Consider the following 23760-nt stretch of genomic DNA (forward strand, 5'->3'; position numbering starts at 1 on the left):
AGTCAAATAAGCAAACACCTCCCCCACACACACACTGGGCATCATGCCAACTTGGCTTTTAAAAGGACCTGAACTGACAGGCATGTGAGTGGTGGATCTGAGACTGAACCAGGGGCAGCTAATTTGGGTGGGCAGCTGCCACGGCACTAAATTAAGAAGGTGGCCAAGGTCGAAGCCTGACTCACAGTGGGCCCTGCAGCATTCTTGGGCATCAGGTGGAGTGGCGTCCTCCATGCTCAGAGTTTACTAGCCTGCCTATCGCGTGCAAGCTCATATCCTGCCATAATCACAGTGCCCGGCGCTTTCATGGACAGAGCTCAAAACTCGTGGGCAAACCTCATGGACTTGTCTTTGAGGCTGGGGAAGTGGGGTTCAAGGGGCGTGGGTGGGCATAGCACAGATGTTTGCCATTTATCTGGGAGGGACAGGAGGGAGGGGACCAGAGAGTGACAGAGAGGGATGACAGTGGTGTTTCTGCTTGGCCTCCCTGGCAGGGAAGTCCCCAGGCACAGTGAGACAGAGCAAGCAGCCCAGCACAGCCTAAGGGCCAGCTCTAGGGAAACCACCAACCTGCCAGGCTGGCCAGGTTGAGCTGAGCTGCACTCTGGGCCACATTCCTTGGCCTTGAAATACACTGTTGGCAGGGCCAGACTGACAGCTGATGTCTGTCCATCCTTCACATGCTCTGTCCCAGCTGCTGTGATAGGACAGTAAGTAGGCTCCAGATGCAGGTTAAATTATGTGTCAGAGTGGGAAATGGATCAGGAGCTGATGGCAGGACAGGGCTGGGATGTCTGCCTCTCTGCTCATTTTTTTCCATCAGTGGGGCCTCAGCAGTGACCCGGGGCTGTTGGCAGCTTCAAAATCTCTCAGGGGCACTCCTCCTCTCACCAGTCAGCTACTGTCTCAGCTCTTGCTGGAGAGGGAAGAGATGTTCAGCCCACGCTCTGCCAGGAACAGCAGCACTGCCCACTGTGGGTGTGCAGCCGGGGCCCCTGGTATAAGACTCATGGGACCCTCACTGGCTCCTTGTGCACCGCAGGACACACACTTGCCTGCAAACATGGAACCTCTCTACATGGGTTGGCATGTGGCTGAGGGAGTTCCCCAGGCTCATGATTTTCTAGGCTGTGGAGATAGCATAAAAGTAACCCACCAGTAGATCTTTACATGCCATACATCAGACAAGAGGCTAATAACCAGAATATATAAACAGCTTGCCAAGCTCAACAACAAGAAAACAAATAACCCCATCCAAAAATGGAGAGAGGACATGGTCAGAATATTCACCACAGAAGAGATCCAAAAGGCCGATAAATACATGAAAAAATGATCCAAGTCTTTGATTGTCAGAGAAATTTAAATAAAGACATCAATGAGATATCACTTCACTCCTGTGAGAATGTCAGACATCAGAAAAGGTAACAGCAGCAAATGCTGGAGAGGGTGTAGGGTCAAAGGAACCCTCCTGCACTGCTGGTGGGAATGTCAATTGGTCCAACATCTGTGGAGAACAGTCTGGAGAACTCTCACAAGGCTAGAAATGGACCTGCCCTATGATCCTGCAATTCCTCTCCTGGGGATATATCCTAAGGAACCCAACACACCCATCCAAAAAGATCTGTGTACACATATGTTCTTGGCAGCACAATTTGTAATAGCCAAAACCTGGAAGCAACCCAGGTGTCCAATAACAGATGAGTGGCTGAGCAAGTTGTGGTATATATACACAATGGAATACTACTCAGCTATAAAATGGTGACTTCACTGTTTTCAGCCGATCTTGGATGGACCTTGAAAAAATCATGTTGAGTGAAATAAGTCAGAAACAGAAGGATGAATATGGGATGATCTCACTCTCAGGCAGAAGTTGAAAAACAAGATCAGAAGAGAAAACACAAGTAGAACCTGAATTGGAATAGGCAAATTGCACCAAAGTAAAAGACTTTGGGGTGGGTGGGTAGAGGGGAGAGAATATAGGTCCAAGAAGGATGACAGAGGACCTAGTGGGGCTTGTATTGTTATATGGAAAACCTAGAAATGTTATGCCTGTACAAACTATTGTATTTACTGTCGAATGCAAAACATTAATTCTCCAATAAAGAAATAAAAAAAAATAGCACATCAGACATGTACTTTAGATAGGTCCCCATAGGTGACAGTTCAATATCTAGCACCACCACATGCCAGAATCCTCTTTCTCTCTCTCTCTCTCTCTCTCTCTCTCTCTAATAAATAAGTAAAATCTTGAAAGGATTTTCAATGCTAGGGGGCCAGGTGGTGACATACCCAGTTAAGTACACATGTTACCAGGCACAAGGACCTAAATTCAATCCCTTGGTCTCCACCTGCAGGGGCGGGAAACCTCAGAGAAGTAAAACAGAGCTGTAGTTTCTCTCTGCCTGTCCTAGTCAGTAATGGGGGGGGGCTACTAGGAACAGTGGATTTGTTATGCTGGCACCATGCCCCAGCAATAGCCCTGTTGGCAATAAAAATAAATAAATGATTTTAAATGCTAAAATCAGGACAGGTCTCACATTTGGTTGCTTATGTCATAAATCCATTACTTCCAGCAGCCATTTTTTCCCTTTTTATTTTCCTTTTTTTTTCTTCTTTTTCCCTTGGTAGTACAGAAAGAAATTGAGAGGGGAGAGGGAAACAGAGGGACAGCAGCACTACTTCACCACTTGTGAAGCTTCCCCCCTGCATGTAGGGCCCCGGGGCTTGAACCTGGATCCCTTTGTGCGGTAATGTGTGTGTTCAACAGGGTGTACCACTGCCTGCTCTCAGCTTCTACTTTTCTTTCTTTCACTAGAGCATCACTCAGTCCTCCCCCAGCTCACCCTCCCCCCACCCCACCCCCCGGGAAAAAAAACCCCAACAACAACTAAAGTACTGCTCAGCTCTGGCTACTGGTGGCGTTGTGGATCACACCTGGGCCCTCCTGCATGTAAATCCTGTGCTCTGCTGCTGTGTTTCTCCTTTGGTTCTTTCTCTTTTAACTTCTGGAAGCTAAGGCCAACAAACTGTGGTCAAGGCCCCCAGTCATCTCTCCTCTAGAACTGTTGACTCCATGTACCAACAGGGATAAGAAAGTTGACCCTTGGATTCTCCCCAGGCCTACAAGAAATGAGAGGTCAGTTAGCCTTCAGAGCCCAAGAGTGATTGTGAGTCAAGGAGTACAAGGCGCTACAGGGTGAAAGTTCAGCTCTAATATCCCTGACTCCTGAATCTCTGTTACAGACTAAAACATGAAGTGGACCAGGAGCCCTTCCCTGGCCCACTCCAGGACTATGGTGCCACTGAAGAGCAGAGCTTCCAGCTCCCCTTCCTATCTTTGCAGCTGCCCTGGCCTACAGCTCTGACCATCTCTGACTGGCTCTGCAACCAATATGGCTTTCGGTTGGCTAATAGTCCTTATCTGCGCTGCACTTTGAACAAGCAGCCTCCTTTCTGCCCATTTCTCCTGTTTGCACCAGTCTGGCCTCCTCACATGCATACTCCTCAACTTTCCCCAATTTCTCTCGCAGTTTCCACTGGGATCTTGCTCTCTCCACCATACCACCTTTTTGGCCTTGCTTTGGGTGATCCATCTGCCACCCCATATACATCTATTGACTCTGTTTAAGTATCCACTTAACTTGTGAGGATTAGCAGAAAACTTCAGACTGTGCTGGAGCTGAGCTGGGCAGTGCGCCATGCCTGTGTCTGGCCTCTAGCATCAGCATCCACTGTGCCCCTTGCTGCTGCCCAGGCTCTGAGGTTCAGCTGGGAGCTCTGAGGGCATTGTGGGTTCTTGACCTGGTTTTCCTCCACTTTATAACCGCTCTAACAGCTGGCCTCACTGCTGACAGAAAGCCGCCGGGGAGGGAGAAGGGGCTGAAACCCGAGGAGGTGAATTTAAGCTGCAGATTTACAGTCCCATTTATGAGCTTGGCAGGTGTAGCTGAAGTGGGTGTTATCAGTAAACAGCATGGCCTTGGATCCCATGAGGCTAAGCACCTCCCCTGGCTTGGCACAGCCTTGGAATGTGCCTGCCAGACCCCTATGGGAAGCCCCTGCAAAGGCCTCTCACCTGGGGTCCGAAGACTAGCCTCTCTCTAGCTTTGTGACCTTGGTCAGGCTGGTTAGAAGGGATTCCTTGTAAACTGGAAATTCGGTTCCTTATAAATTGTAAATTGTAGCCGCGCAAAGGCAATGTGATGAAGGCCAGGGGAAGCTTTGTGAATGCTGACCACTGGGCTCCAACAAGGCCCCTGGATTTCAGGTGTGTCATGACAACATTGCCCATGCTCAGATGTTTTAGGCTTCATTTGTAGTACCAGGAAAACAGTGGGGAAAAAATAGTTGATCTAATTCCTATTTTTTCCATTCCTAGAAACATCATTAACTGTTATAACCATTTTATAGTCATTGTCACATTTTTGGCTTATTCTATACTAAAGAACACAGTTGAGTTTTTGGGAAGTATAGAATTTACAAATTTGGTCTTTTGTTTTTTAATATTTTTAAATTTTATTTTGGGGGTTGGGCAGTAGTGCAGTGGGTTAAGTAAACATGGAGCAAAGACTGGCGCAAGGATCCCAGTTCCAGCCCCTGACTTCCCACCTGCAGGGGGTTGCTTCACAAGCAGTGAAGCAGGTCTGCAGGTGTCTATCTCTCTCTCCACCTCTCTGTCTTCCTCTCCTCTCTCAATTTCTCTCTGTCCTATCCAACAACAATGACAATGATAATATTAACCACAACAATGATAAAACAATAAGGGCAACAAAAGGGGGAAAATAGCCTCCAGGAGGAGTGGACCCGTGGTGCAGGCACCGAGCCCCAGCAATAACCCTGGAGGCAAAAAATTATTTTTATTTAATTATTGGATAAAGACAGCCAAAAATTGAGAAGGAAGGGGGTGATAGAGAGGGAGAAAGACAGACACCTGCAACACTGCTTCACCACTGGAAAAGCTTTCCTCTTGTATGCAGGGACTGGGGCCTCGAACCCAGGACCTTGTGCATTGTAACATGTGCACTCAACCAGGTGTGTCATCACCCAGGCCCCACATTTGTTCTTTAATATTCATATAGTGTAAATTACAATTGATGAAGTAGGAAATTATTGGTACATAACATAAATGTTTATTATGGAACAGTAAAATTTCAAATATAATTAGTTTTTAAAAATACCAATTTGGACTTTTCTGTACTATAACTTGATAATGATTTCTTGATGCTTATTTTGTAAAAATGGTTCATTTTGCAGAAAGAGTTGCTTCACAAGTGGTGAAGCAGGTCTGCAGGTGTCTATCTTTCTCTTCCCCTCTCTGTCTTCCCCTCCTCTCTCCATTTCTCTCTGTCCAACAACGACAGCAATAACAACAACAATAATAACAACAATGATAAACAAAGGCAACAAAAGGGAAAAAATAGCTTCTAGGAGCAGTGGATTCGTAGTGCAGCCACCAAGCCCAACAATAACCCTGAAGGCAAATAAATAAATAAATATAAATGGTTCATTTTACTATTTTATGGTATCGGTAGGACTCCATTGTTAAATTGACATGTTAGGTTATGTAGATGTTTGTGTGAAAAGTGGAATCAGGACTTTAGGGAGAGAAACAGGTGAATAGCACAGTGGTAGAAAGCCTCTCCCACAAGTCTATGTCCACTGAGAACCTATGAATGTTGCTTTATCTAGAAATAGGGTCTTTTGTGGTCTGGGAGATGGCTCAGCGGATAAAGCACTGAACTCTCAAGCATGAGGCCTTGAGTTCAAGCCCTAGCAGCACATGTACCGGGGTGATACCTGGTTCTTTCTCTCTCCTCCTATCTTTCTCAATAATAAACAAAATTTTTGAAAAAAAAAAAAGAAGAGAAAAGAAATAGGGTCTTTGTCAATATGATTAAGCTGAGATGCTATCATGCCAGATATTAAAATGGGCCTTAGTCCACTATACCTGATACCAGTGTATAAAGAAGAAACTCCAGTGTCTAGGGAGAGGGCTCAGAGGTGTCATGGAGACCTTCTAATGCATAGGAAGAGGGAAGGCTGGACAGACACACAGATGCACAATGAGGAGAGCACCATGTGGAGACAGGGACAGAAATGAGAGTAATCCACCTATAAGACAAGGATCACTAGCAAGTCCCCCAAACCAGGAAGAGGTGGAGAAGGATTCTTTCCTGGTGGGAGTGAGTCTCTGTTGACAACTTGCATCAAGACCTCTGGCCTCTAGAGCTGTTGTTTATGTCTTCTAGATTTTGACAATTTGAGTTGAGAATGTAGCTCAGTGGTAGGGTATAGTACATGTCTGCATGCAGGGCCCCCAGTTTTAAACTCCAGTTTGTCAGAGCTGAGTGGGACTCTGATATCCCTCTCCCATGGAAGGATGGGAAGAAGGAAGGAAGGAAGGAAGGAAAGAAAGAAGGAAGGAGAGAGAAAAAGGGAAAAGGAAGCTAGATATACTCACAGATGTGGTAATCTGTTACAGCTGTCACAGGAAACGAATACAAGTGATATCCCAGAAGCCGGGCTCATGTGATACCGGCACACAGTCAACACTGTATAAAGGTTAGCTGTTAATATTACTGTCATCACACTTATAATTGTATTTGTGATTCCAGTTCGGCTGTGAAGGCTACAAACCTGGCAGGGGAAGATCACAGCCTCCTTGCTCCAGTTTTGCCCCGGGTGGGGGGCAGGTGTGTGTGTGTGTGTGTGTGTGTGTGTCTGCTTGATCATGATTTCTGTGACTCCCTTGCCTGGGCGGAGCTGTGGCTGGCTCACCTGAGTTCCACGGGTGTGTGTGTAAAGGTTTGGGGTGAGTCCTCAGGAGTCTCTGTTGTGGGCCGGGGTGGGAGCTGCCCCGTGGCTGTGGCCTCCACCTGGTGTGGCAAGAGACCATCTTGGCAGATGCCTCAGAAACCTGTCTGGCAATAACATTCCTGTGACACTTGGGGCAGTTGTCACTGCACAGCCCTTCTGTGACACAGACCAGGAACATAAGCTGTGACTAGCTCTGGCAGCTCTGAGCTCAGAATTTCCCCTGTGGTGGGCACAGCCTTTGTTTTCAACCCTGCTTCTCAGAGACCTGTGGCAGGTTTTCTGAGGTGTTTCTCAACAGGAAAGGGAGGAGTAGGCCTCTGGGGCTGAGCCCTGTCCAGACCCTTGAGGGCAAAGTGCTGGCCTTGGATTCGATTTCCTGTCCACTGTAGGCCCTCTCACGACCTCTGACATTGGGACAAGTAATGTCATGAATTGGGTTTAAGATAAGAGGAGGGAGCCGGGCGGTAGCGCAGCGGGTTAAGTGTAGGTGGCGCTAAGCGCAAGGACCGGCTTGAGGATCCCGGTTCAAGCCCCCGGCTCCCCACCTGCAGGGGAGTCGCTTCACAGGCGGTGAAGCAGATCTGCAGGTGTCTGTCTTTCTCTCCTCCTCTCTGTCTTCCCCTCCTCTCTCCATTTCTCTCTGTCCTGTCCAACAACGACGACATCAACTACAACAACAATAAAAAGACAACAAGGGCAACAAAAGGGAAGATAAATAAATAAAAATTACCAAAGAAAAAAAAGAAAAAGAAAAAAAAAGATAAGAGGAGACAATAGAGGGCTGGGGAGGGAGTACCATCAGTAGCACAACAGACTTTCATGCCTGAGGCTCCAAGGCCCCAGGTTCAAACCCCAGCACCACGACAAATCAGAGCTGAGCAGACTTTTGATGAGAGAAGGGGGGGGGGTGGAAGTGGCCTTAGGATACCTGGTTCAGCCACTTTCCTTTGACTGGTAACTTTATATTTTTAGGGCCTCAGCTTTCTTCCTCATAAGTGGCAATATTTTGATAATTTGAAGAGTTTGGGGATGGGTAGGGGGCTGCCAAGAGGTCTGCAGTGGCCAGAGTGCAAGGTTTTCAAGTGAAGTCTTAAGTTTTACTCCTGGCATCACATATACGAAGTCATCTCTGGATTTTGTTGTTGTTTTGTTTTGTTTTCTCTTTCTCTCCTTTAAAAAAAAAGATATATATATATATATCTTTTTTTTTAAATAAAATTTTTCCTTCCTCTTTGTTCAATAGCACAAAGCATGTTTGTTGAAAGAATAGCAGGTAAAAGGACTTTCTTGTTTACTAATTTACAACAAGGCCAAGGAGGTATTTGGGGGTTGGGGAGAGGGGAGAACATGACTCCTGATGACCTGGTTGAAGTTCAAGAAGGCAAAAGCCCAAGGGCACAAGGGCAACCCAGCCAAATCCATTGGATAAATAAAGCTGGGAGTCAGAGAGATAGCTCAGAAGTAGAGCACAGGACTTGCATACCTGAGGTCCCAGATTCAAGCCTTGGCACTGCCTGATCTCAGAAATTAACCCCAACCCCCCACCCTGCCCCTTTCTTTTATTCTTCTCTGTGAAAATAAAAAATGCTCAAAAGCAATCAATAATAAGGCTGGGGTTGTCTGGACAGAGTGCACCGAGCATGTATGCCCAGGAGCAGAGATTGCAGGGAAGGATGTGGGGGTCTCAGGGGGTGTTTGTGGCAGGTTAGAGGAATACTGAGATGCAGGGACCCCGAGACTACACCGTGGGGCAAGCCATGACAGGGTGGAGAGGATGGGTCTTTCTTGCCTCCCAGTTCCCAAGGAGTATTTCTCAAGGGCAGACCACCCCCACATGAACTTTGGGGTTGATTTTTCCTATACTAGGTGCAGCTCCTGTTTTGGGGTCCCCTAGCTTCCCTGATGAGGGGGGTCTCAGAGTCCATCCCTGTTGGGAGGCATTAGGGAGGGAACAATAAGGTCCCGGCTCAGCTAGTGGAGGTAACAGCACCTTGTAAATGGTCCTGCCATTCCTCGGACATATCTGAAGGGGGTACCTGGAAGATATTGGGGTGCCCAGTGGAGCAGAGAATGCACAATGAACTCTGTACCCTGAAACTCTCCCAGTTAGAAATATTCACAGGGGGCTGGGTGGTAGAACACCTGGTTGAACACATGTGTCACCATGTGTAAGGATCCGGGTTTGAGTCCCTAGTCCCCACCTGCAGGGGGAATGCTTTGTGAGTCATGAAGCAGTGTTGCAAGTGTCTCTCTTCCTCTCTGTCTTCCCCTTCCCTCTCAATTCCTGACTGTCACTATCCAATAAATAAATAAAGATAATTAAAAATTTAGAAGAAAAAAGAAAGAGAGAGAGAAAAAATGAAGTCCCAGGTTCAATCTCCTGCACCACTATAAGCCAGAGCTGAGCAGTGCTCTAGTAAAAAAAGAAAAAAGAAAGAAAGAATGAAAGGAAGGAAGGAAGAAAGAAAGAAAAGAAGGAAGAAAGAAAGAGAGAAAGAAAGAAAGAAAGAAAGAAAGAAAGAAAGAAAGAAAGAAAGAAAGAAAGGAAAGGCCCCGAGGACCTCTAGAGCCCTGGCCACTGCCTCCCGGTGAATTTGCTCACCCACAGTGGCTGACAGTGGCTGAGTACCACCAGGCCGGTTGGGGCAAGGCCTGCATCTGCAGGTAAAGCTAGGACTGGTAGGAGTAGAAAAAGCAGGCCACCCCAGGTCCCCAGCCAGGCTCCAGAGATGGTATCGTCTCCATCAGAACAGGGCAGGCCTGGGCGCTCTGCAGCATATGCTCTGGGATACCTGCTGGGCAGCTCCCCTCCCACTCCACCCCCCTACGTGTGAATCCAGCAAGCAGGGTCTGAACAGTCATGGCTGTGCCAGGAGACAGCTCGGTGACAAGGAGAGCGTTGCAAGACTAGAGATGGTGGCCGCTTCTTCTGTGACATGGGGTGAGAACAGAGCCAAATTGCTGCAGGGACTATGGGGGTTTCATGAGATCACCCACGTGGACTACTTAGCATGTAGTGACTGGCACAAAGTAAGTGCTAGATAAATATTATTTATTATAATAAATAATAATAGTGATACCGACTACGATTATTATGATTACTGTTTATGAGGATGTTGACACTCAGAAAGGTTAAGTGCCTCACCCAAGGTCACACATGGCATGTGGAGCATAAACCAGAGAGTGTCAAAGTAATGGAGGACACTGCCAAGACCTGCCACAAGCTCCCACCTGAATACTCAGTGAGTTAAAGGAAGGACAGCTGGGTCTCGGGGTTCTTACTGGCGTTCTGACTGGGTGAAGTCAGAAAGGGCCCCTGGAGGAGGCAACATTCCCTTGGGCCACACAAAGTGACTCCTTTTCACTGTGGTGGAGACTGTGTGTTCAAAGGTAGGGAAGCATGGGCACATGGTGAACTCAGGATGCATGGGGGGGGTGTGACCGGGGAGTGGCACACCTGGCAGAGTATGCATTTTACCAGGCCCAAGAACCTGGGTTCAAGCCCCCAGTCTCTACCTGCAGATGGGGGAATTTCATTAATGAAGCAGAGGTGCAGGTGTCTTCTTCCCTCCTTCTTTATCTCTCCTTTCCCTCTTGGTTTCTCTTTGTCTCTAATCAATAAATAAATTATAATTTTTTTAAAAAGATGCAGGGCTGGGCAGTTTTGTGTCTAGTTGAGAACACATATTACCATGTACAAGGACCTGGTTCAAGCCTCTGCTCCCTACCTGAAGGGGGGGGGGAGACACTTCAAGAATAGTGAAGCAGGTCTGCAGGTATCTATATTTCTCCTTCCTTCTCTATTCTTCCCCACCTCTCTCAATTTCTGTCCTATGAAATGAAAAAAGAAAAAGTATCCACCAGGAGCACTGAGCCTCAGTGAGCTCAGTGGTGGCTGTAAATTAAAAATAAATACATGGGAGTCGGGCAGTATAGCACAGTGGTTTAAGCGCAGGTGGCGCAAAGTGCAAGAACTGGCATAAGGATCCCAGTTCGAGCCCCCAGCTCCCCACCTGCAGGGGAGTCTCTTCACAGGTGGTGAAGCAGGTCTGCAGGTGTCTGTCTCTCTCTCCCCCTGTCTGTCTTCCCCTCCTCTCTCCATTTCTCTCTGTCCTATCCAACAACGAATTGCGTCAACAAGGGCAATAATAATAACCACAATGAAGCTACAACAAGGGCAACAAAAGGGGGGGAAAAAGGCCTCCAGGAGCGGTGGATTCATGGTGCAGGCACCGAGCCCAGCAATAACCCTGGAGGAGGAAAAAAAAAGATATACCAGCCTGGCAAAATAGTTCGTCTGGATAACACTCCTGCTTTGCTATGTGCTCAGCCCTCGTTCAAACCTGTTCCTTACCACTTTGGAGAAAGTTTCATGCTGTGGTGTCTCTCTATCTCTGTCTCTGTATTTGTAGTCTTTGTATGTGTAGTGAAACCCCAGTGAGGCTCAGGTCCTCAGAGGACAGATACAATCTCCTCATGTGGCCTCCTTCCTTCTGGGGCTGCACCTGCTGCTTGGCTCAGGAGTAGGGCCTGAGGGGCTGTGTGTGTGTGTGTGTGTGTGTGTGTGTGTGTGTGTGTGTGGTGGGGCAGAACGGCGGCTTTCTGGGGTGTCTGTCTCTGGAAGCTTAGCTGGGAGGTTGTATCTGCAAGCCCCCCTGGAGATCTCTTTTTTCACAGCAAGCTCCCCTGGTGACAGCAGGAGCCACAGGAGCCCTGGCCTCTCATTGGCCAGTTATGCCCTCACAGTGTGTTCCCTGCACCTGTATACCTGGTGGGGGTCAGGTCTGGGCTGATGTCTCTGGGACTATCATATCTGTCAGCAACCCCCATCCCACAGCTTCTCCACTGTGTGTGTGTGTGTGTGTGTGTGTGTTGGGGGCGGGGCTGTCTCAGAAACAGCAGGTATTTCTCAGCCACTGTCTGGAGTACTGCCAGGCTTCCAAGTAACTGAGAGGCCCAGTCGCATTCCTTGTCTCCAGGCCCACTCTATCTCCTCTTTGATATTCACCCTGCTTTGGCTTCCATCTACTTTCTCACTCTACTTCTCCAACCTGTCCTGGTCATCCTTTCAGTTCCACACTTGCTCTTTTTAAATTTTTTTATGTTTGTTTATTTATTTATTTCCCTTTTGTTGCCCTTGTTGTGGTTATTATTGTTGTTACTGATGTCATCGTTAGATAGGACAGAGAGAAATGGAGATAAGAGGGGAAGACAGAGGGGGGAGAGAAAGATAGACACCTGCAGACCTGCTTCACCGCTTGTGAAGCGACTCCCCTGCATCCTTACTCCAGTCCTTGCGCTTTGCGCCATGTGACCACGTGCGCTCAACCCGCTGCGCTATCACCCGACTCCCTCACACTTGCTCTTTGATCCGTGGCACTTCCTGCCTCCCAGAAGGGCACCAGAGGGCAGGGCTCCTGCACTCAGGCTGGAAGCTGGAATCACCACTCACCGTCTGGGCACCTGCACACATGCCTATATAGTACTCTGCAGCTGGATCCCTGGAGGAGGGATGGTAGGGGGAGGGGCTGCTGTGGAAGCCCGAGCACCCTGAAAGCAAACCCCCACACCAGCTCTGGCCTACCACTGTGTAGGCCTCCCTCCCCCTCTCTCCCTGCATTCTTCCTCTTCTGCTTCCCTCTTTCTTGTCTTCCTCTTTCTTCCCCTCCTTCTTTTCTTTCTTAAACAGCTCTGTAGAGATATAATTAGTGGAGGGGGTTGGGGGGATGCACCTTTTCACATTATCGCAAATAAGGACCCAGGTTCACGGCCCCCATCCCCATTTGTGGGAGGAGAGCTTCATGAGTACTGAAACAGGGCTGCAAGTGTTTCTCTGCCTCCCTACCTCTCTATCTCATCTTCCCCTCTCAATTTCTCTCTGTCTCCATTGAAGAAGTAAGTAAATAAATAAAACATTTAAAAAATATTTTTTAAATTGGAGTCGGTGGTAGTGCAGCAGGTTAAACACATGTGACACAAAACCCAAGGACCTGCATAAGGATCCCGGTTTGAGCACCTGGCTCCCCACCTGCAGGGGATTTGCTTCACAAGTGGTGAAGCAGGTCTGCAATTGTCTGTCTTTCTCTCCCCTTCTCTGTCTTTCCCTCCTCTGTCCATTTCTCTCTGTCCTATCTAACAACAACAACAACATAGATAACAACAACAATAAAACTACAACAACAATAAAAACAAGGGCAACAAAAGGGAAAATAAATAAATATTTAAAAAATTTTTAAAAGAGATAATTAGTGTACAAGAAAATCCACTAATGTTAAGTGTACACATCAATGTTTTTTTTCTTTTTTTTTATGAAGAAATGGAGGGAAAGAGTAACACCTGCAGCCCTGTTTCACCTCTCATGGAGCTTCCCTACTACAAGTGAGGCAGGTGTGTGCGTGTAGGGGGGGTGCTTAAACTAGGGTCCGAGCACATTATAGCATATGCACTCCACCGCGTGCGCCAAAACTCAATGTTTTCCAATATATTTATAGAATTTTGGATTCTATAATTGCTATAAATTGGTCGTAACTGAATTTTAGAACATCTCCTCCCTCTCCCCCATGCATCAGCCGTCACTCCCCAGCTCCTAGAAATTACTTCCACGTGCTCCCTTCCTGGCTTTCACTCGTGAAACCCTGTGGGTGGTGGGGCCAGAAGCCCAGACTTGGAGCAGGAAAGACCCTACCCTGGAAGCAGGCCTGCAACAAATGGCATTGCAGAATCCCACGATCCTTCCTTCTGGGCTTGCCCACTCCCTCCCACCCCCTCCCTCATGGTCTTCCCTCCTCATCCATGGGGGGTGAGGTCACAACTCTGTCAAGGTCACTCACCCTGCCATGGAGCACCTACATTTTCCAGCACCCACTCATTCTTGGGCTGTTGCCCAGACATTTTTATATTACCTAGCATCTCAGCTTCTCTCTATCTCTTTTTTATATTTAGTTCTTATTAAGGATTTCCCCCCATTTTTCCTTTCTTTAAATTTTTATTGATTTATTATTGGATAGAGACAGAAATAGAGAGTGGCAGGCGCAGATAGAGAGGGAGAGAGAGGCAGAAAGACACCTGCAGCCCTGCTTCACGACTCATGAAGTTTTCCCCCTGCAGGTGGGGACCAGGGGCTTCAACCCAGGTCCTTGCACACTGTAGTGTGTGCACTTAATCAGACATGCTACCACCTGGCCCCCACATCTCAGCTTCTCCATTTGTAAAATGGGGTCATTTCATTTCACTTAATGTTTTGATAGAAACAGAGAAGCAGAGAAAGAGTGAAAGAACCCACAGCTTCCTTGGATGTGGTCAGGGTTGAGCTCAAACCTGGGTTGAACATAAAGCAGCGCACTATTCCAGTGAGCTATTCTACAGGTCCTATATAATAGGGTTATAATACTTCCTGCAGGTGCTCCTGTAGGGAGAGAAATGACACCAGGACAGTCCTGTACACTGAGGGCTTAGCCTGTGCTGGTCCAGAACTGGCCCTTGCCAGAACGTTGGGTGGAATCCCCACGTGGATCTCCCAGGCCCTGCACATTCTGGGTGTTGAATGCATGGTGGTGACTTCTCCTCCCAACCCCATTCTCCCATGACAGAGGGAGTTGAGAAGCTGAAGCTGCCCAGAGCTCCTAGTTCCTTTTCAGTCACCTAGAAGCTTCCCATTTGCCAGGACCAGGCAGAAGGTTGAGACATGTCTAGATGACTAAGAACTGGGAGCTGTGGGAGTCTGGTTAATCAGCAACAGCATCAAAACTTCCTCTGGCTGTTTGCAAACACGGGCCACCCCCAGAGAAGAAGGACCTGGGCTGGGGGAGGCCTTGGGCTGCTGCTGTGGCCAGTGGGTGAACAGCTACATTCTTTGTTCTTGCCACCAAGAATATCTATCGTAGAGGCATGACCACTCCACAACTTCCAGCGGCCTTTTTCTTTTCTCATTTTTCTTTCTGACAGAGGGTGAAGCAGAGACAAACAAAGAGAAAAAGAGAGACACAAAGAAAGAGAAACATCTTCAGCACTGCTCCACCTCTCACGAAGCTTCCCCCAACCGCAAATGTGTACTCTACTGGGTGTGCCACCACCTGGCACCTGAATAGCCATATTTTAAGGGTTGCGAGATGGTGCCAAGAGGCTGGCACAGCTAGGGGCTGTAGTTGCAGTTCCTCAGGAGCACAAAATTTTCTGTACCTGGCTGTTGCCATGGAGTGCCTTCCTCCACCCTAATGGAAAGCTGACTGCAGTGCTACGGTCTCTTGAAGGATTTTCTTTCCAGGAGAGGCTGACTGGCTGTTGCAGGAAGCTGCCTTACCATGCAGGGTGGTGTTAGAGCAGGAGTGAGCTCAGCCCTGTTAACAGGTGCAAGGCATTCCAGAACCCACCTGGGGAGGTGTCTGGGGGCTGGAAGGCTGACTCAGGGCCCAGCCCAGAGGATAGACTAGACACTCCCCTCTCTGACAGCTGTCTCTCATGTCTCACAGGGGACCAGCAAGCCTGGGGTGGGGGGGATGAATCTAGGAACAAAACTGTAAATTAGTGTGAAAAGATGCCTTCCTGTCAAGAAAAAAAAATGCTGCCAACACACTGTGTAAAGTGTAAATTCGGTGCATCCCTTCTGACGGCAATCTGGCAGCCTGTTTAGAAAGTGGGAAAAAATAACGCTCTGGCTCTTTATTCAGAAAGACGTTATGGAATTCACCAATTCATTCTCCTCCCCACCGCCAGCCCTGGAGACAGAGACAAAGACTGAACAGGCTGTGAGTGGGGGGATGCTGACAGCCAGTCTGTTTATGAAAGTGGAGGAGGGAGACGGGCCCCCACATCTGACCCCAGGCGACCCAGTTCACAGAGCCCCACAGGGGAATATTATGCAGCCATTTAGAGAGATGGCTCTTATCAGTCATCTGTACTGAGCACTGGGTGTGTCCTCCCACAAGCCACTGCCCCCTGCCCCCCACATACTGACTGAGACCCCAGCAGTTCAGAAAAAAAGGAGGTCTTCAGAGGAAGCAGGATCTTGGGAAATGCATCTGATAGGATTTAAACTGCAAATGGTAGGATTTAAGAAAAGGTGGGGTGGAAAATTGTACTCTGTCCACTGTAACCTTGCTAGTGTTTATGGGACACTGATTTCCAGCTGGCTACTGGGCTCCCAGTGTCCTGAGCACACTCTTAGCTACTTTGTACAGCACCCCAGAGGGGTAGGTACTGGCAATATTCCCTGAGACGGGATCCCCAGTCACCTAACCTCCCCTAATCATCCATCTGTGCTGTCGTCCCTTAACACACAAAGCCTGTCAGTCCCAGGTCGAACACCAGTAAGAAAATCTGTGCCAGTGATGGTTAATTATGGGTACCGGGATTTAGCAGTGGTGGTGGTGGTGGTGGTGGTGGTGGTGGTGGTGGTGGTGGTGGTATCTTTGGATGGGCATGGGGGAGGTGAAGGAGACTATTTCTTTTTTTGTGATCTATGGGGGAGGGGCAGCTATTTCTTCTCTTGGTTTCTACTACAAGGTGTGTGTGGGGGGAGACGAAATGAAAACAAAAGCTCAGTCACCCAGAATTTGTGGCAGATGGGGATAAAGGAATAAGGGAATTGGGGGTGTGTGTGAGAATGATATTAAGAATGCCTGTCTCTATTTAGAACAAGGAGATAGAACCATTTAGAAGGGTGGGGTGGGGTGGGGGTTCATGTGAATGAATGGGTCCAGGGACTTGTGAGCCAGTGAAGGATGGGTGACTCAGGGAGGAGGGAGGACATAGCTTATCACCCAGGCTGCTCTTGCTAAATCTTTTTATGACCCAGTGCTTTAGTACATCTCTGCACCCTGTTTGCATTCCACTCATTTTTAAACTGCAGGAAATGGTAAAGGAGGGGAGGGAGGAAAAAACACCTCTGTTTGCTTTCTACCCAGGAGTGCTACAAAGGGGGTATCACTGCCACATTCTTTGGCAGGTCATAAAGAGGTTTTAAGTTCCCTTCTCTGAAAGCCTGGATGCTGAGCAGGCCAGTGTCCTGGCAAAGTCCAGAAAAACACTCACTATCTGAGATAGGAAAACCAGGTAGCTTTATGGGGAGTGGGGGAAGGGTGCATGCCTTGGGTCCCTGCAGAGAACTCTGGAAAAGGCTAAAGCAGTCTTCCCTGTTTACACAACTTTTAGAACGATGACACCCTTAAGTTGAGGTGGGGGAGGGCATGAAAGTAGGAGCAAGGAAATGTTCCATTTGTCCAAATAATTCCCAAGTGCCTGGTGTCAGTGGGAGCTGAGCCTATAAACGGATGAGAGTGAAAGGAATCCCACCCCTGCAGATTCACTGAGGAACTTGGTTTCTTGATAGCAAGTGTGTGTGCGTGTGCGTGTGTGTGTGTGTGTGTGTGTGTGTGTGTGTGTGCGTGTGGGGGTGGGGGGGAGGAGGTCCCAAACCCTTCCCTGAGCCTGCTCAGAGACTGTCCAAGTTCTACAGCTGGAGTCAAACTAGATCTGCAAGGGGCACGGCCACCTTTGTCTTCCCCTCCAGGACACCGTCCTTAGCTCCTTTTGTCCTTCCTTTTGTCCCTCCATCACAGACTAAATAGCTCAAGGCTCTGGAGGATGTGAAATTCAAAACAGCAGTTGGGAGTCTGGCTAAGTTAACTTCCAGAAATGAGAGTTTTCATAGCCACAGGGTGCTCCACACTGAAATGCCTGCTAAGGGAGCCATCTCTTCCCTCCTTTTGATAAGAATAACTGTTGATTTACACTGGAAAGAAGTCTATTTGGAGATGTTCAGTGTGGGCTGTTCTTCTCAGTTTTGTTTTGTGACCTGAGTTCTCAGTGAAAGCCCGCACAGCACCTGGCACAGCAGAGGCTTCCCCTGGGGTCAGGGCAGGCAAAGGGCTGATTGTGTAGACAGGACAGACCACTGCAATAATCTAATGCAGGAGGTGGTGGCAGGGGGACATGGAGGTGAAGTGTCAGGGGACAGACCATGGTGCTTGCAAGAGCCTAGGAAAGTGACTGCTAAGCTTGGAAGAGTTGAAGGATTCAGGAGGCAGTGAAGCAAAGCAGAGAGGCCTCCTGGGCAGGTAGGATCGCATCATTGCCGAGGCCTGAGGTGAGAGGACTTCTTCAATGATTTAAACTGGAAAATCATGTCACTCTTATCTGCACTTCATTCTTAGTGACTATGAGAATCAAATCCAACACAATCCAGCTTTTGATTTCTTTTTCTTACTTCCCTCTGGGTGCCTGATTACATGGGATAGATGCCTGAAAGATAAGAGGTTTCAGGCTTTTTGATCGGTTGGTCTGAGTACAAATCTGCAGTCTGCAAGCCACTGCCCTTTGTCTGACCCTCCCGGAGACAGCTGTGCCACTGCCAGAGGTTGTGCAGGAGGTCAAGGCCAAAGACTTTGTCTGAGAGTTTCAGTCATGAGGCCAGGGTCTCTGCATTGGAGTGAATCCACCTTCCTGGTGGCTAGGAGAGCATTGGCAGCCTCCATATCAAACCATGGGTGAAGTTTGTGGGCTAGAAATGACCTTGGCCATTGGTATATAGTTCCTGGTGACAGTGTGTGTGTGTGTGTGTGTGTGTGTGTGTGTTTGCTTTTGCTTGTTTAGTTTTTTGCCAGCAGAGTTTTTCCTAGGACTTCATGCCTGCATGATTTTTACAGCTCTGGCAAACATTTTTGTGTGTGTGTGTGTGTGTGTGCATGACAGACAGAGAAGGAGAAACACCACAGTACTGCTCCATCACCCATAAGTACTTCATGAAGCTTCCCCTGTGTAGGCGCTTCCCTGTGGTGCTGGGTATGCAGACTAGGTAGGTCTTGATGCATGGTAAAGTGTGCACTCTACCAGATGAGCTGCCTCCACCTCCCCCCATTGTGCATTCTTTTTTTTTTTTTTTTTAGTTACCACTAGAGTTATCTCTGGAGCTTGGTACCTATACAATGAATCCATTGTCCCTGGTGGCTACTTTTTGATAAGACAGAGAGAAATTGAGAGGGGAGGAGGAGATAAAGAAGAAGAGAGGGAGTTTGGCGGTAGCACAGCAGGTTAAGTGCACGTGGCAGAAAGCGCTAGGACCAGAATAAGGATCCAGTTCGAGCCCCCGGCTCCCCACCTGCAGGGGACTCACTTCACAGGCGGTGAAGCAAGTCTGCAAGTGTCTCTCTTTCTCTCCCCCTCTCTGTCTTCCCCTCCTCTCTCCATTTCTCTCTGTCCTACCCAACAACAGTGACATCAATAACAACAATAACTACAACAACGAGGGCAACAAAAGGGAATAAATAAATATAAAAAATTTTAAAAAAGAAGAAGAAGAAGAAGAAAGAAAGAAAGACATAGGCAGTACCGCTTTACCACACATGAAGATTCTCCCCTGCAGGTGGGGACCTGGGGCTTAAATCCAGGCCCTTGTGCAAAGTAATAATATGCATGTTCAGCTGTGTGTGTCATTACCTAATTCCTCATTGTGTATTCTTACACTAAATCCCAACAATTATGAAGCACTTCATTTTTATGTTTGAAATCAGAATTATTTGAGAATCCTAAAAATTCCTGAACTCAATAGTTTTCTTTTTTTTTTCACTGGCACTTAAATCTAAATGAACTCTTGCTTCTTTAGGCACTAGGATATGTGTATACACACACACGCATATGCATTCATACACACACACCCCTATCGAGTGAATACCACCAGCAGTCATGTACCTGTGGTTGGTCCACTCATGGGAGTACCATGGTTAGGCAATTTTGTTTTTGAAGAACTTAGTGCAGTGCTTGGCATGGTGCTAGTGTGAAGAAGTTGCAGCCTTTAGATTCACAGGGGAAGGGGGAAAAAAGGGCTGCTTTCAAATGTTGGCAGCGTTTATCTCTAGTGAGTGGGATTACAGTTACAATGACATCTATGGCTTTTGTAATCTGAGAACAAGGACCAAAAAAAAAATGGTACTCTTCACTTAAAAACCGGGCTTCGACTTTGTTGGAAGGGACCTGTCATTAATGTCAGTGTACCAGCCCTTGAGTAAGACAGGCCTTCCAGTCAAAGAACAGGGACCAGAACAAAGGAAGTGGCTTGGTGAGGGATCCAGACAAATGCCACCCTCAGTAAGCCTTGCTGTCCAGCTATGCCCTTCCCTCCCAGTGGGAGAGTGATCCTGGGCCCTAGCTGGAATCTCAGGCTCTCCAGGGAACCATTCAGGAGAGTGATATTTATCAGCCAGAAAAAAATGAAACACACAAGCATGCCCCCTTCAGGGGTTTCTGGGTGTCCTGGTGTGGCTAGGACTTTGGTCCTGTCTCAGGCTGAGACTCTTGACACCCCAACCTGCAGCAGCAGGACAAAGAACCTTCCAGGAGCTGCCCCCTCCCTGCTTGTCCTGGGCCATTCCCTCACCAGGCAGGAAGGGACAGAATACCCACCGTCCTTGGATTATCTGTGGAGCCATCAGCCTGCATTGGGCTGGCTTCTGAGTGTCTTTCTTTCTTCTTCCGCAGCTTAGAGAGGGAATATTGCCACTGACTCAAGAGGAAAATGCTGCCTCTGTTTGAGAGACAAAGAACAGAGGGGCTCACTGCTGTGGTCAACTGGCCCTCCTTGGCTGGCCAGCTCACAGCCTCCCGTGGGGCTCCTCTGAGGCATCTGTGACAAGGTCCTTGTGTGACTACACTGGGCGCTGTCTGTTGCAGGGCTACAGCCCCCTAGCCACATTTATACTGGGGAGTAAGAGCTTCTCTCCCCTTCAGAATCCCAAGCAGCTGCCCCACTCTGCTAGATCTTAATGTTCGGGGGTGGTGATGGCAGGTGGAGCCATGGCTGGACAGAAGACTTATCCTGTGCATTCCTGATACAGCTGATGAGAGTGTCTGTGTGAAGACTGTGGAGTGGTGATGTGTGATGGTGCAGGTGTGGGCTGACTCCAGTGAGAAGCCGTGTGTGAGAATGTGCCCCAGGGCTGGAAAGGACATAGACACTAGGAGTGTAAGAGATTGTGTCATTGAGTGTGGGAGAGGGCCAACTTGTGAGTGTGTGGAAACGTCTGTGTGCACTGAGTGGTGGCAAAAGGTAATTGTGGGCAAGGCTGTGTGCTCTCCAATGTGAGAGCATGTGTAAAGAGCATGAAGGTGGTGTCTGGGGAAATGGTGCAACTGGCAAAGTGTTAGATTCTCATGCCTGAGGGTCCCAGTTCAACCCCTGGCACCTAGTATACCAGAATATTGCTCTCTGCCTTGTTTCTCTCCCTCTCTTTCTTCCTCTTTCGCTCTCTCTCTCTCTCTCTCTTCTTCTTCTTCTTCTTCTCTGAACTCAATTTTTTCCTCAATTGCTTTGATCCAAATGAACTCTAGCACATTTATTCACGTGAAGCTCTTTCTTATATATAACTCAATAAAATAAATTTTATAAAATATATAAAAAAAAGAGGGGATTTGGGCAGTAGTGCAGTGGGTTACGTGCACATGGCGCAAAGCACAAGGGCTGGCATAAGGATCCCAGTTCGAGCCCCGGCTCCCCACCTGTAGGAGGTCTGCAGGTGTCTATCTTTCTCTCCTCCTTTGTCTTCCTCTCCTCTCTCCATTGCTCTCTGTCCTATCCAACAACAACAACAGCTATGACAACAATAACAACTACAACAAGCATATCAACAACAAGGGCAACAAAATGGGAAAAATAGCCTCCAGGAGCAGTGGATTCGTAGTGCAGGCACCGAGCCCTAGCAATAACCCTGGAGGCTATATATATATATAGATAGATAGATATAGATATATATAGAGATAGATATGGATATAGATATAGATATAGATATAGATATAGATATAGATATAGATATAGATGTAGATATATGGGCCAGGGAGATAGCTCACTTGCAGCATGTCAGAGATGCAGAGGCCACAGGCTTCATTCCTGGTTACTGCCTTATGACAAAACAGAGCAGTGCTCTTTCTGGCCCTACACTTTCACATTCTTAGCCACCCCCATATTTATTTATTAATTTATTGTAAAAGAGAGAGAATGAGAGAGGAAGGAGAGAGAGTTCCACAATAAGTTAACAAATCTTGGGGTGGGGGATAAGAATGTGAAAGTGTAGGGCCAGAGAGATAACTAACAAGGAGTGTGCTTGCCTGGCCATGAGCTTAGCCTACTTAGCTTTGAGTCTCAGAATCAACATGGGAGTGCCATAAGCACCTTAGGAAGCTCCAGTTTTGTGGTATTCCGCCTTCTTTCTCTATGTCTTCCTCCTATCTCACCCCACCCAGCACACACAGCCCGCCCCCATGTCTTTTCACCTCTAGCTCTCTATCTGAAATTAGAAGAATGTAAAGTCAGCCCAGGAGTGAATTCACACGTGTGCTAGGCTGCACAATGCTTCGTCTACATGTCCATATACATGTTCTTTTTTTTCCTTAAAAGGTATGTGAATGTATATTGTATAGTGCATAGTGTGTAAGAGCGTGAGAAAGCGGGTGTGCAGGTGTGTGAAGAAAGCCCGTGGACTAGAACAGGGAGTCGGGGCACCCCAAAAGACCAGGGTCCAGAGCTACGTCCCGGAGCGCAGAGGCAGGTGCAGGCGCAGGCGCGCACGTGGGGTGTGGGGGACGTGTGAGCCAGCGAGAAGCGCGGCTGGCGCGGCAGGTGTGCAGGCACGTGTGTGCGAGGTGGGAGGCTGCGCAGAAGGCCTGCGCGCGCAGGGTCGTGCGTGCAGCCGCGGGGAACGTGCACGTGTGCACCGGCGTGTGTGGGGCGCTGGGGACCCGGCTCCGAGTGGGAGCGAGCGCCGAGGGCGGGAGTGGAAGGGAGGCCGCCCCGCGGGTGTGGGAGTGTGAGCGCGCGCGCTGCCCCCCCCCGCCCCCCGCCGCCGCCGCCGCGCGCCACGCGGGCCTGAGCAGTTGCCATGGGAACGCGCCGCGGCCCGAGTTAATCATTTCCTGTGGAAAGTGTGCGGGAGGGGCGCGAGCGGGGCGGGGCGGGCCCAGTAGGCGACAGCGTGGAGCTGCCTCCCGCAGGCGGGCCAGGCCGGGCCGAGCCCCGGGCGCTGCGGCGACGGCGGGATCCTTTCTGCACGGGGCCGGTGAGTGGGGGTGGGGGTGGGCCTGGGGATCACCCTCCCGTGACGCGACCCGCCGCGGGGGTGCGGGAGGCCCGGCTGCTGCAGACCCACCCCGCGCGGCCCGCGCAGCCCAGGACTTGTGTGTGTGTGTGTGTGGGGGGGGAATGGTGAGGGGCTGGGCAGCTTTGGGAATCCCTCCTCTGTCATTCTTTTCGGGGGAGATCTGGATGCGGGGGGGGGGTTTCCCCTGCAGGCTGCAGTTTGGGGGGCGCCCTCCCGCACACAGCACCCTGGCTAGAGGGGGGTGTGCAGGGGGCGCCGCGGGGAGCTCTGCTCTCCTGGGTTTGGGGACACAGCCTTTGACAGCTGCCACCAGGGGAGCCTGAAGCCACCGCTTGTGCAGTGACTTGTGGGGGGAGACGCTGGCGCAGCAGAGGGCCTGGTCCTGGGCGGGTTTTAAAGAGGAAGCCCTATTCCTATTTACATGCTCTGGGAGCATTTGCTGATTGCCTAACACCCCCCACCCCCTAAATAAAGCACCCCTGTATTTGTCAGGGGTTGTGGCTACCCTGGCCTTTCCTCTGGTCTAGCTACTGCCTACCCCCACCCCACCCCTAGGCCTCACTGGACAAGCACCTCTTCTCTGGTCACCCTTGACTGGGTAGCCCTCTCCTTGGCCTGGTGGAGTCATTTGCAAGGAATGCAGCCTGGGGGGGGGGGTAAGGGCTGCATTGGCAGTTAGGACTTTAGACACTGGGTGCTGAGTTTGGCTGGCAACCCAGGGTGTGTGACTGCAGGGGAATTCCCAGGCCCAGTCCAACCTCCCTGACTTGCTGCCTGGCTCCTGTCAGCCTGAGGGACCAACCCTTCCCCAGCAGCTATAGGCTGTTGTCAAGCCCGTCCTAGCTTCCCCCCCAATCCCTTG

The 23760-nt window shown here is 49.1% G+C and overlaps 1 protein-coding gene and 1 long non-coding RNA gene across 15 annotated transcripts in view; one reads left to right on the forward strand and one right to left on the reverse strand.

The window, feature by feature from the left end:
• LOC132536767 (uncharacterized) overlaps positions 1-23760 on the reverse strand; it is a 66126-nt gene that overhangs the window by 39548 nt on the left and 2818 nt on the right. The window lies entirely within an intron of this gene.
• Positions 22692-23760, forward strand: part of KIFC3 (kinesin family member C3) — a 34839-nt gene continuing 33770 nt past the window's right edge. For 7 of the 14 annotated variants that reach the window (XM_060185468.1, XM_060185473.1, XM_060185465.1 and 4 more), the window contains exon 1: positions 22699-22856. The gene's annotated coding sequence lies outside the window, so the exon portion shown is untranslated. Of the gene's footprint in view, positions 22857-23760 lie in introns of all 14 variants that reach the window. The other 7 variants (XM_060185467.1, XM_060185463.1, XM_060185461.1 and 4 more) reach the window with 6 other exon arrangements.

The sequence above is a fragment of the Erinaceus europaeus genome, chromosome 2 (genome assembly GCF_950295315.1).
Source record: "Erinaceus europaeus chromosome 2, mEriEur2.1, whole genome shotgun sequence".
Classification (NCBI taxonomy): domain Eukaryota; kingdom Metazoa; phylum Chordata; class Mammalia; order Eulipotyphla; family Erinaceidae; genus Erinaceus; species Erinaceus europaeus.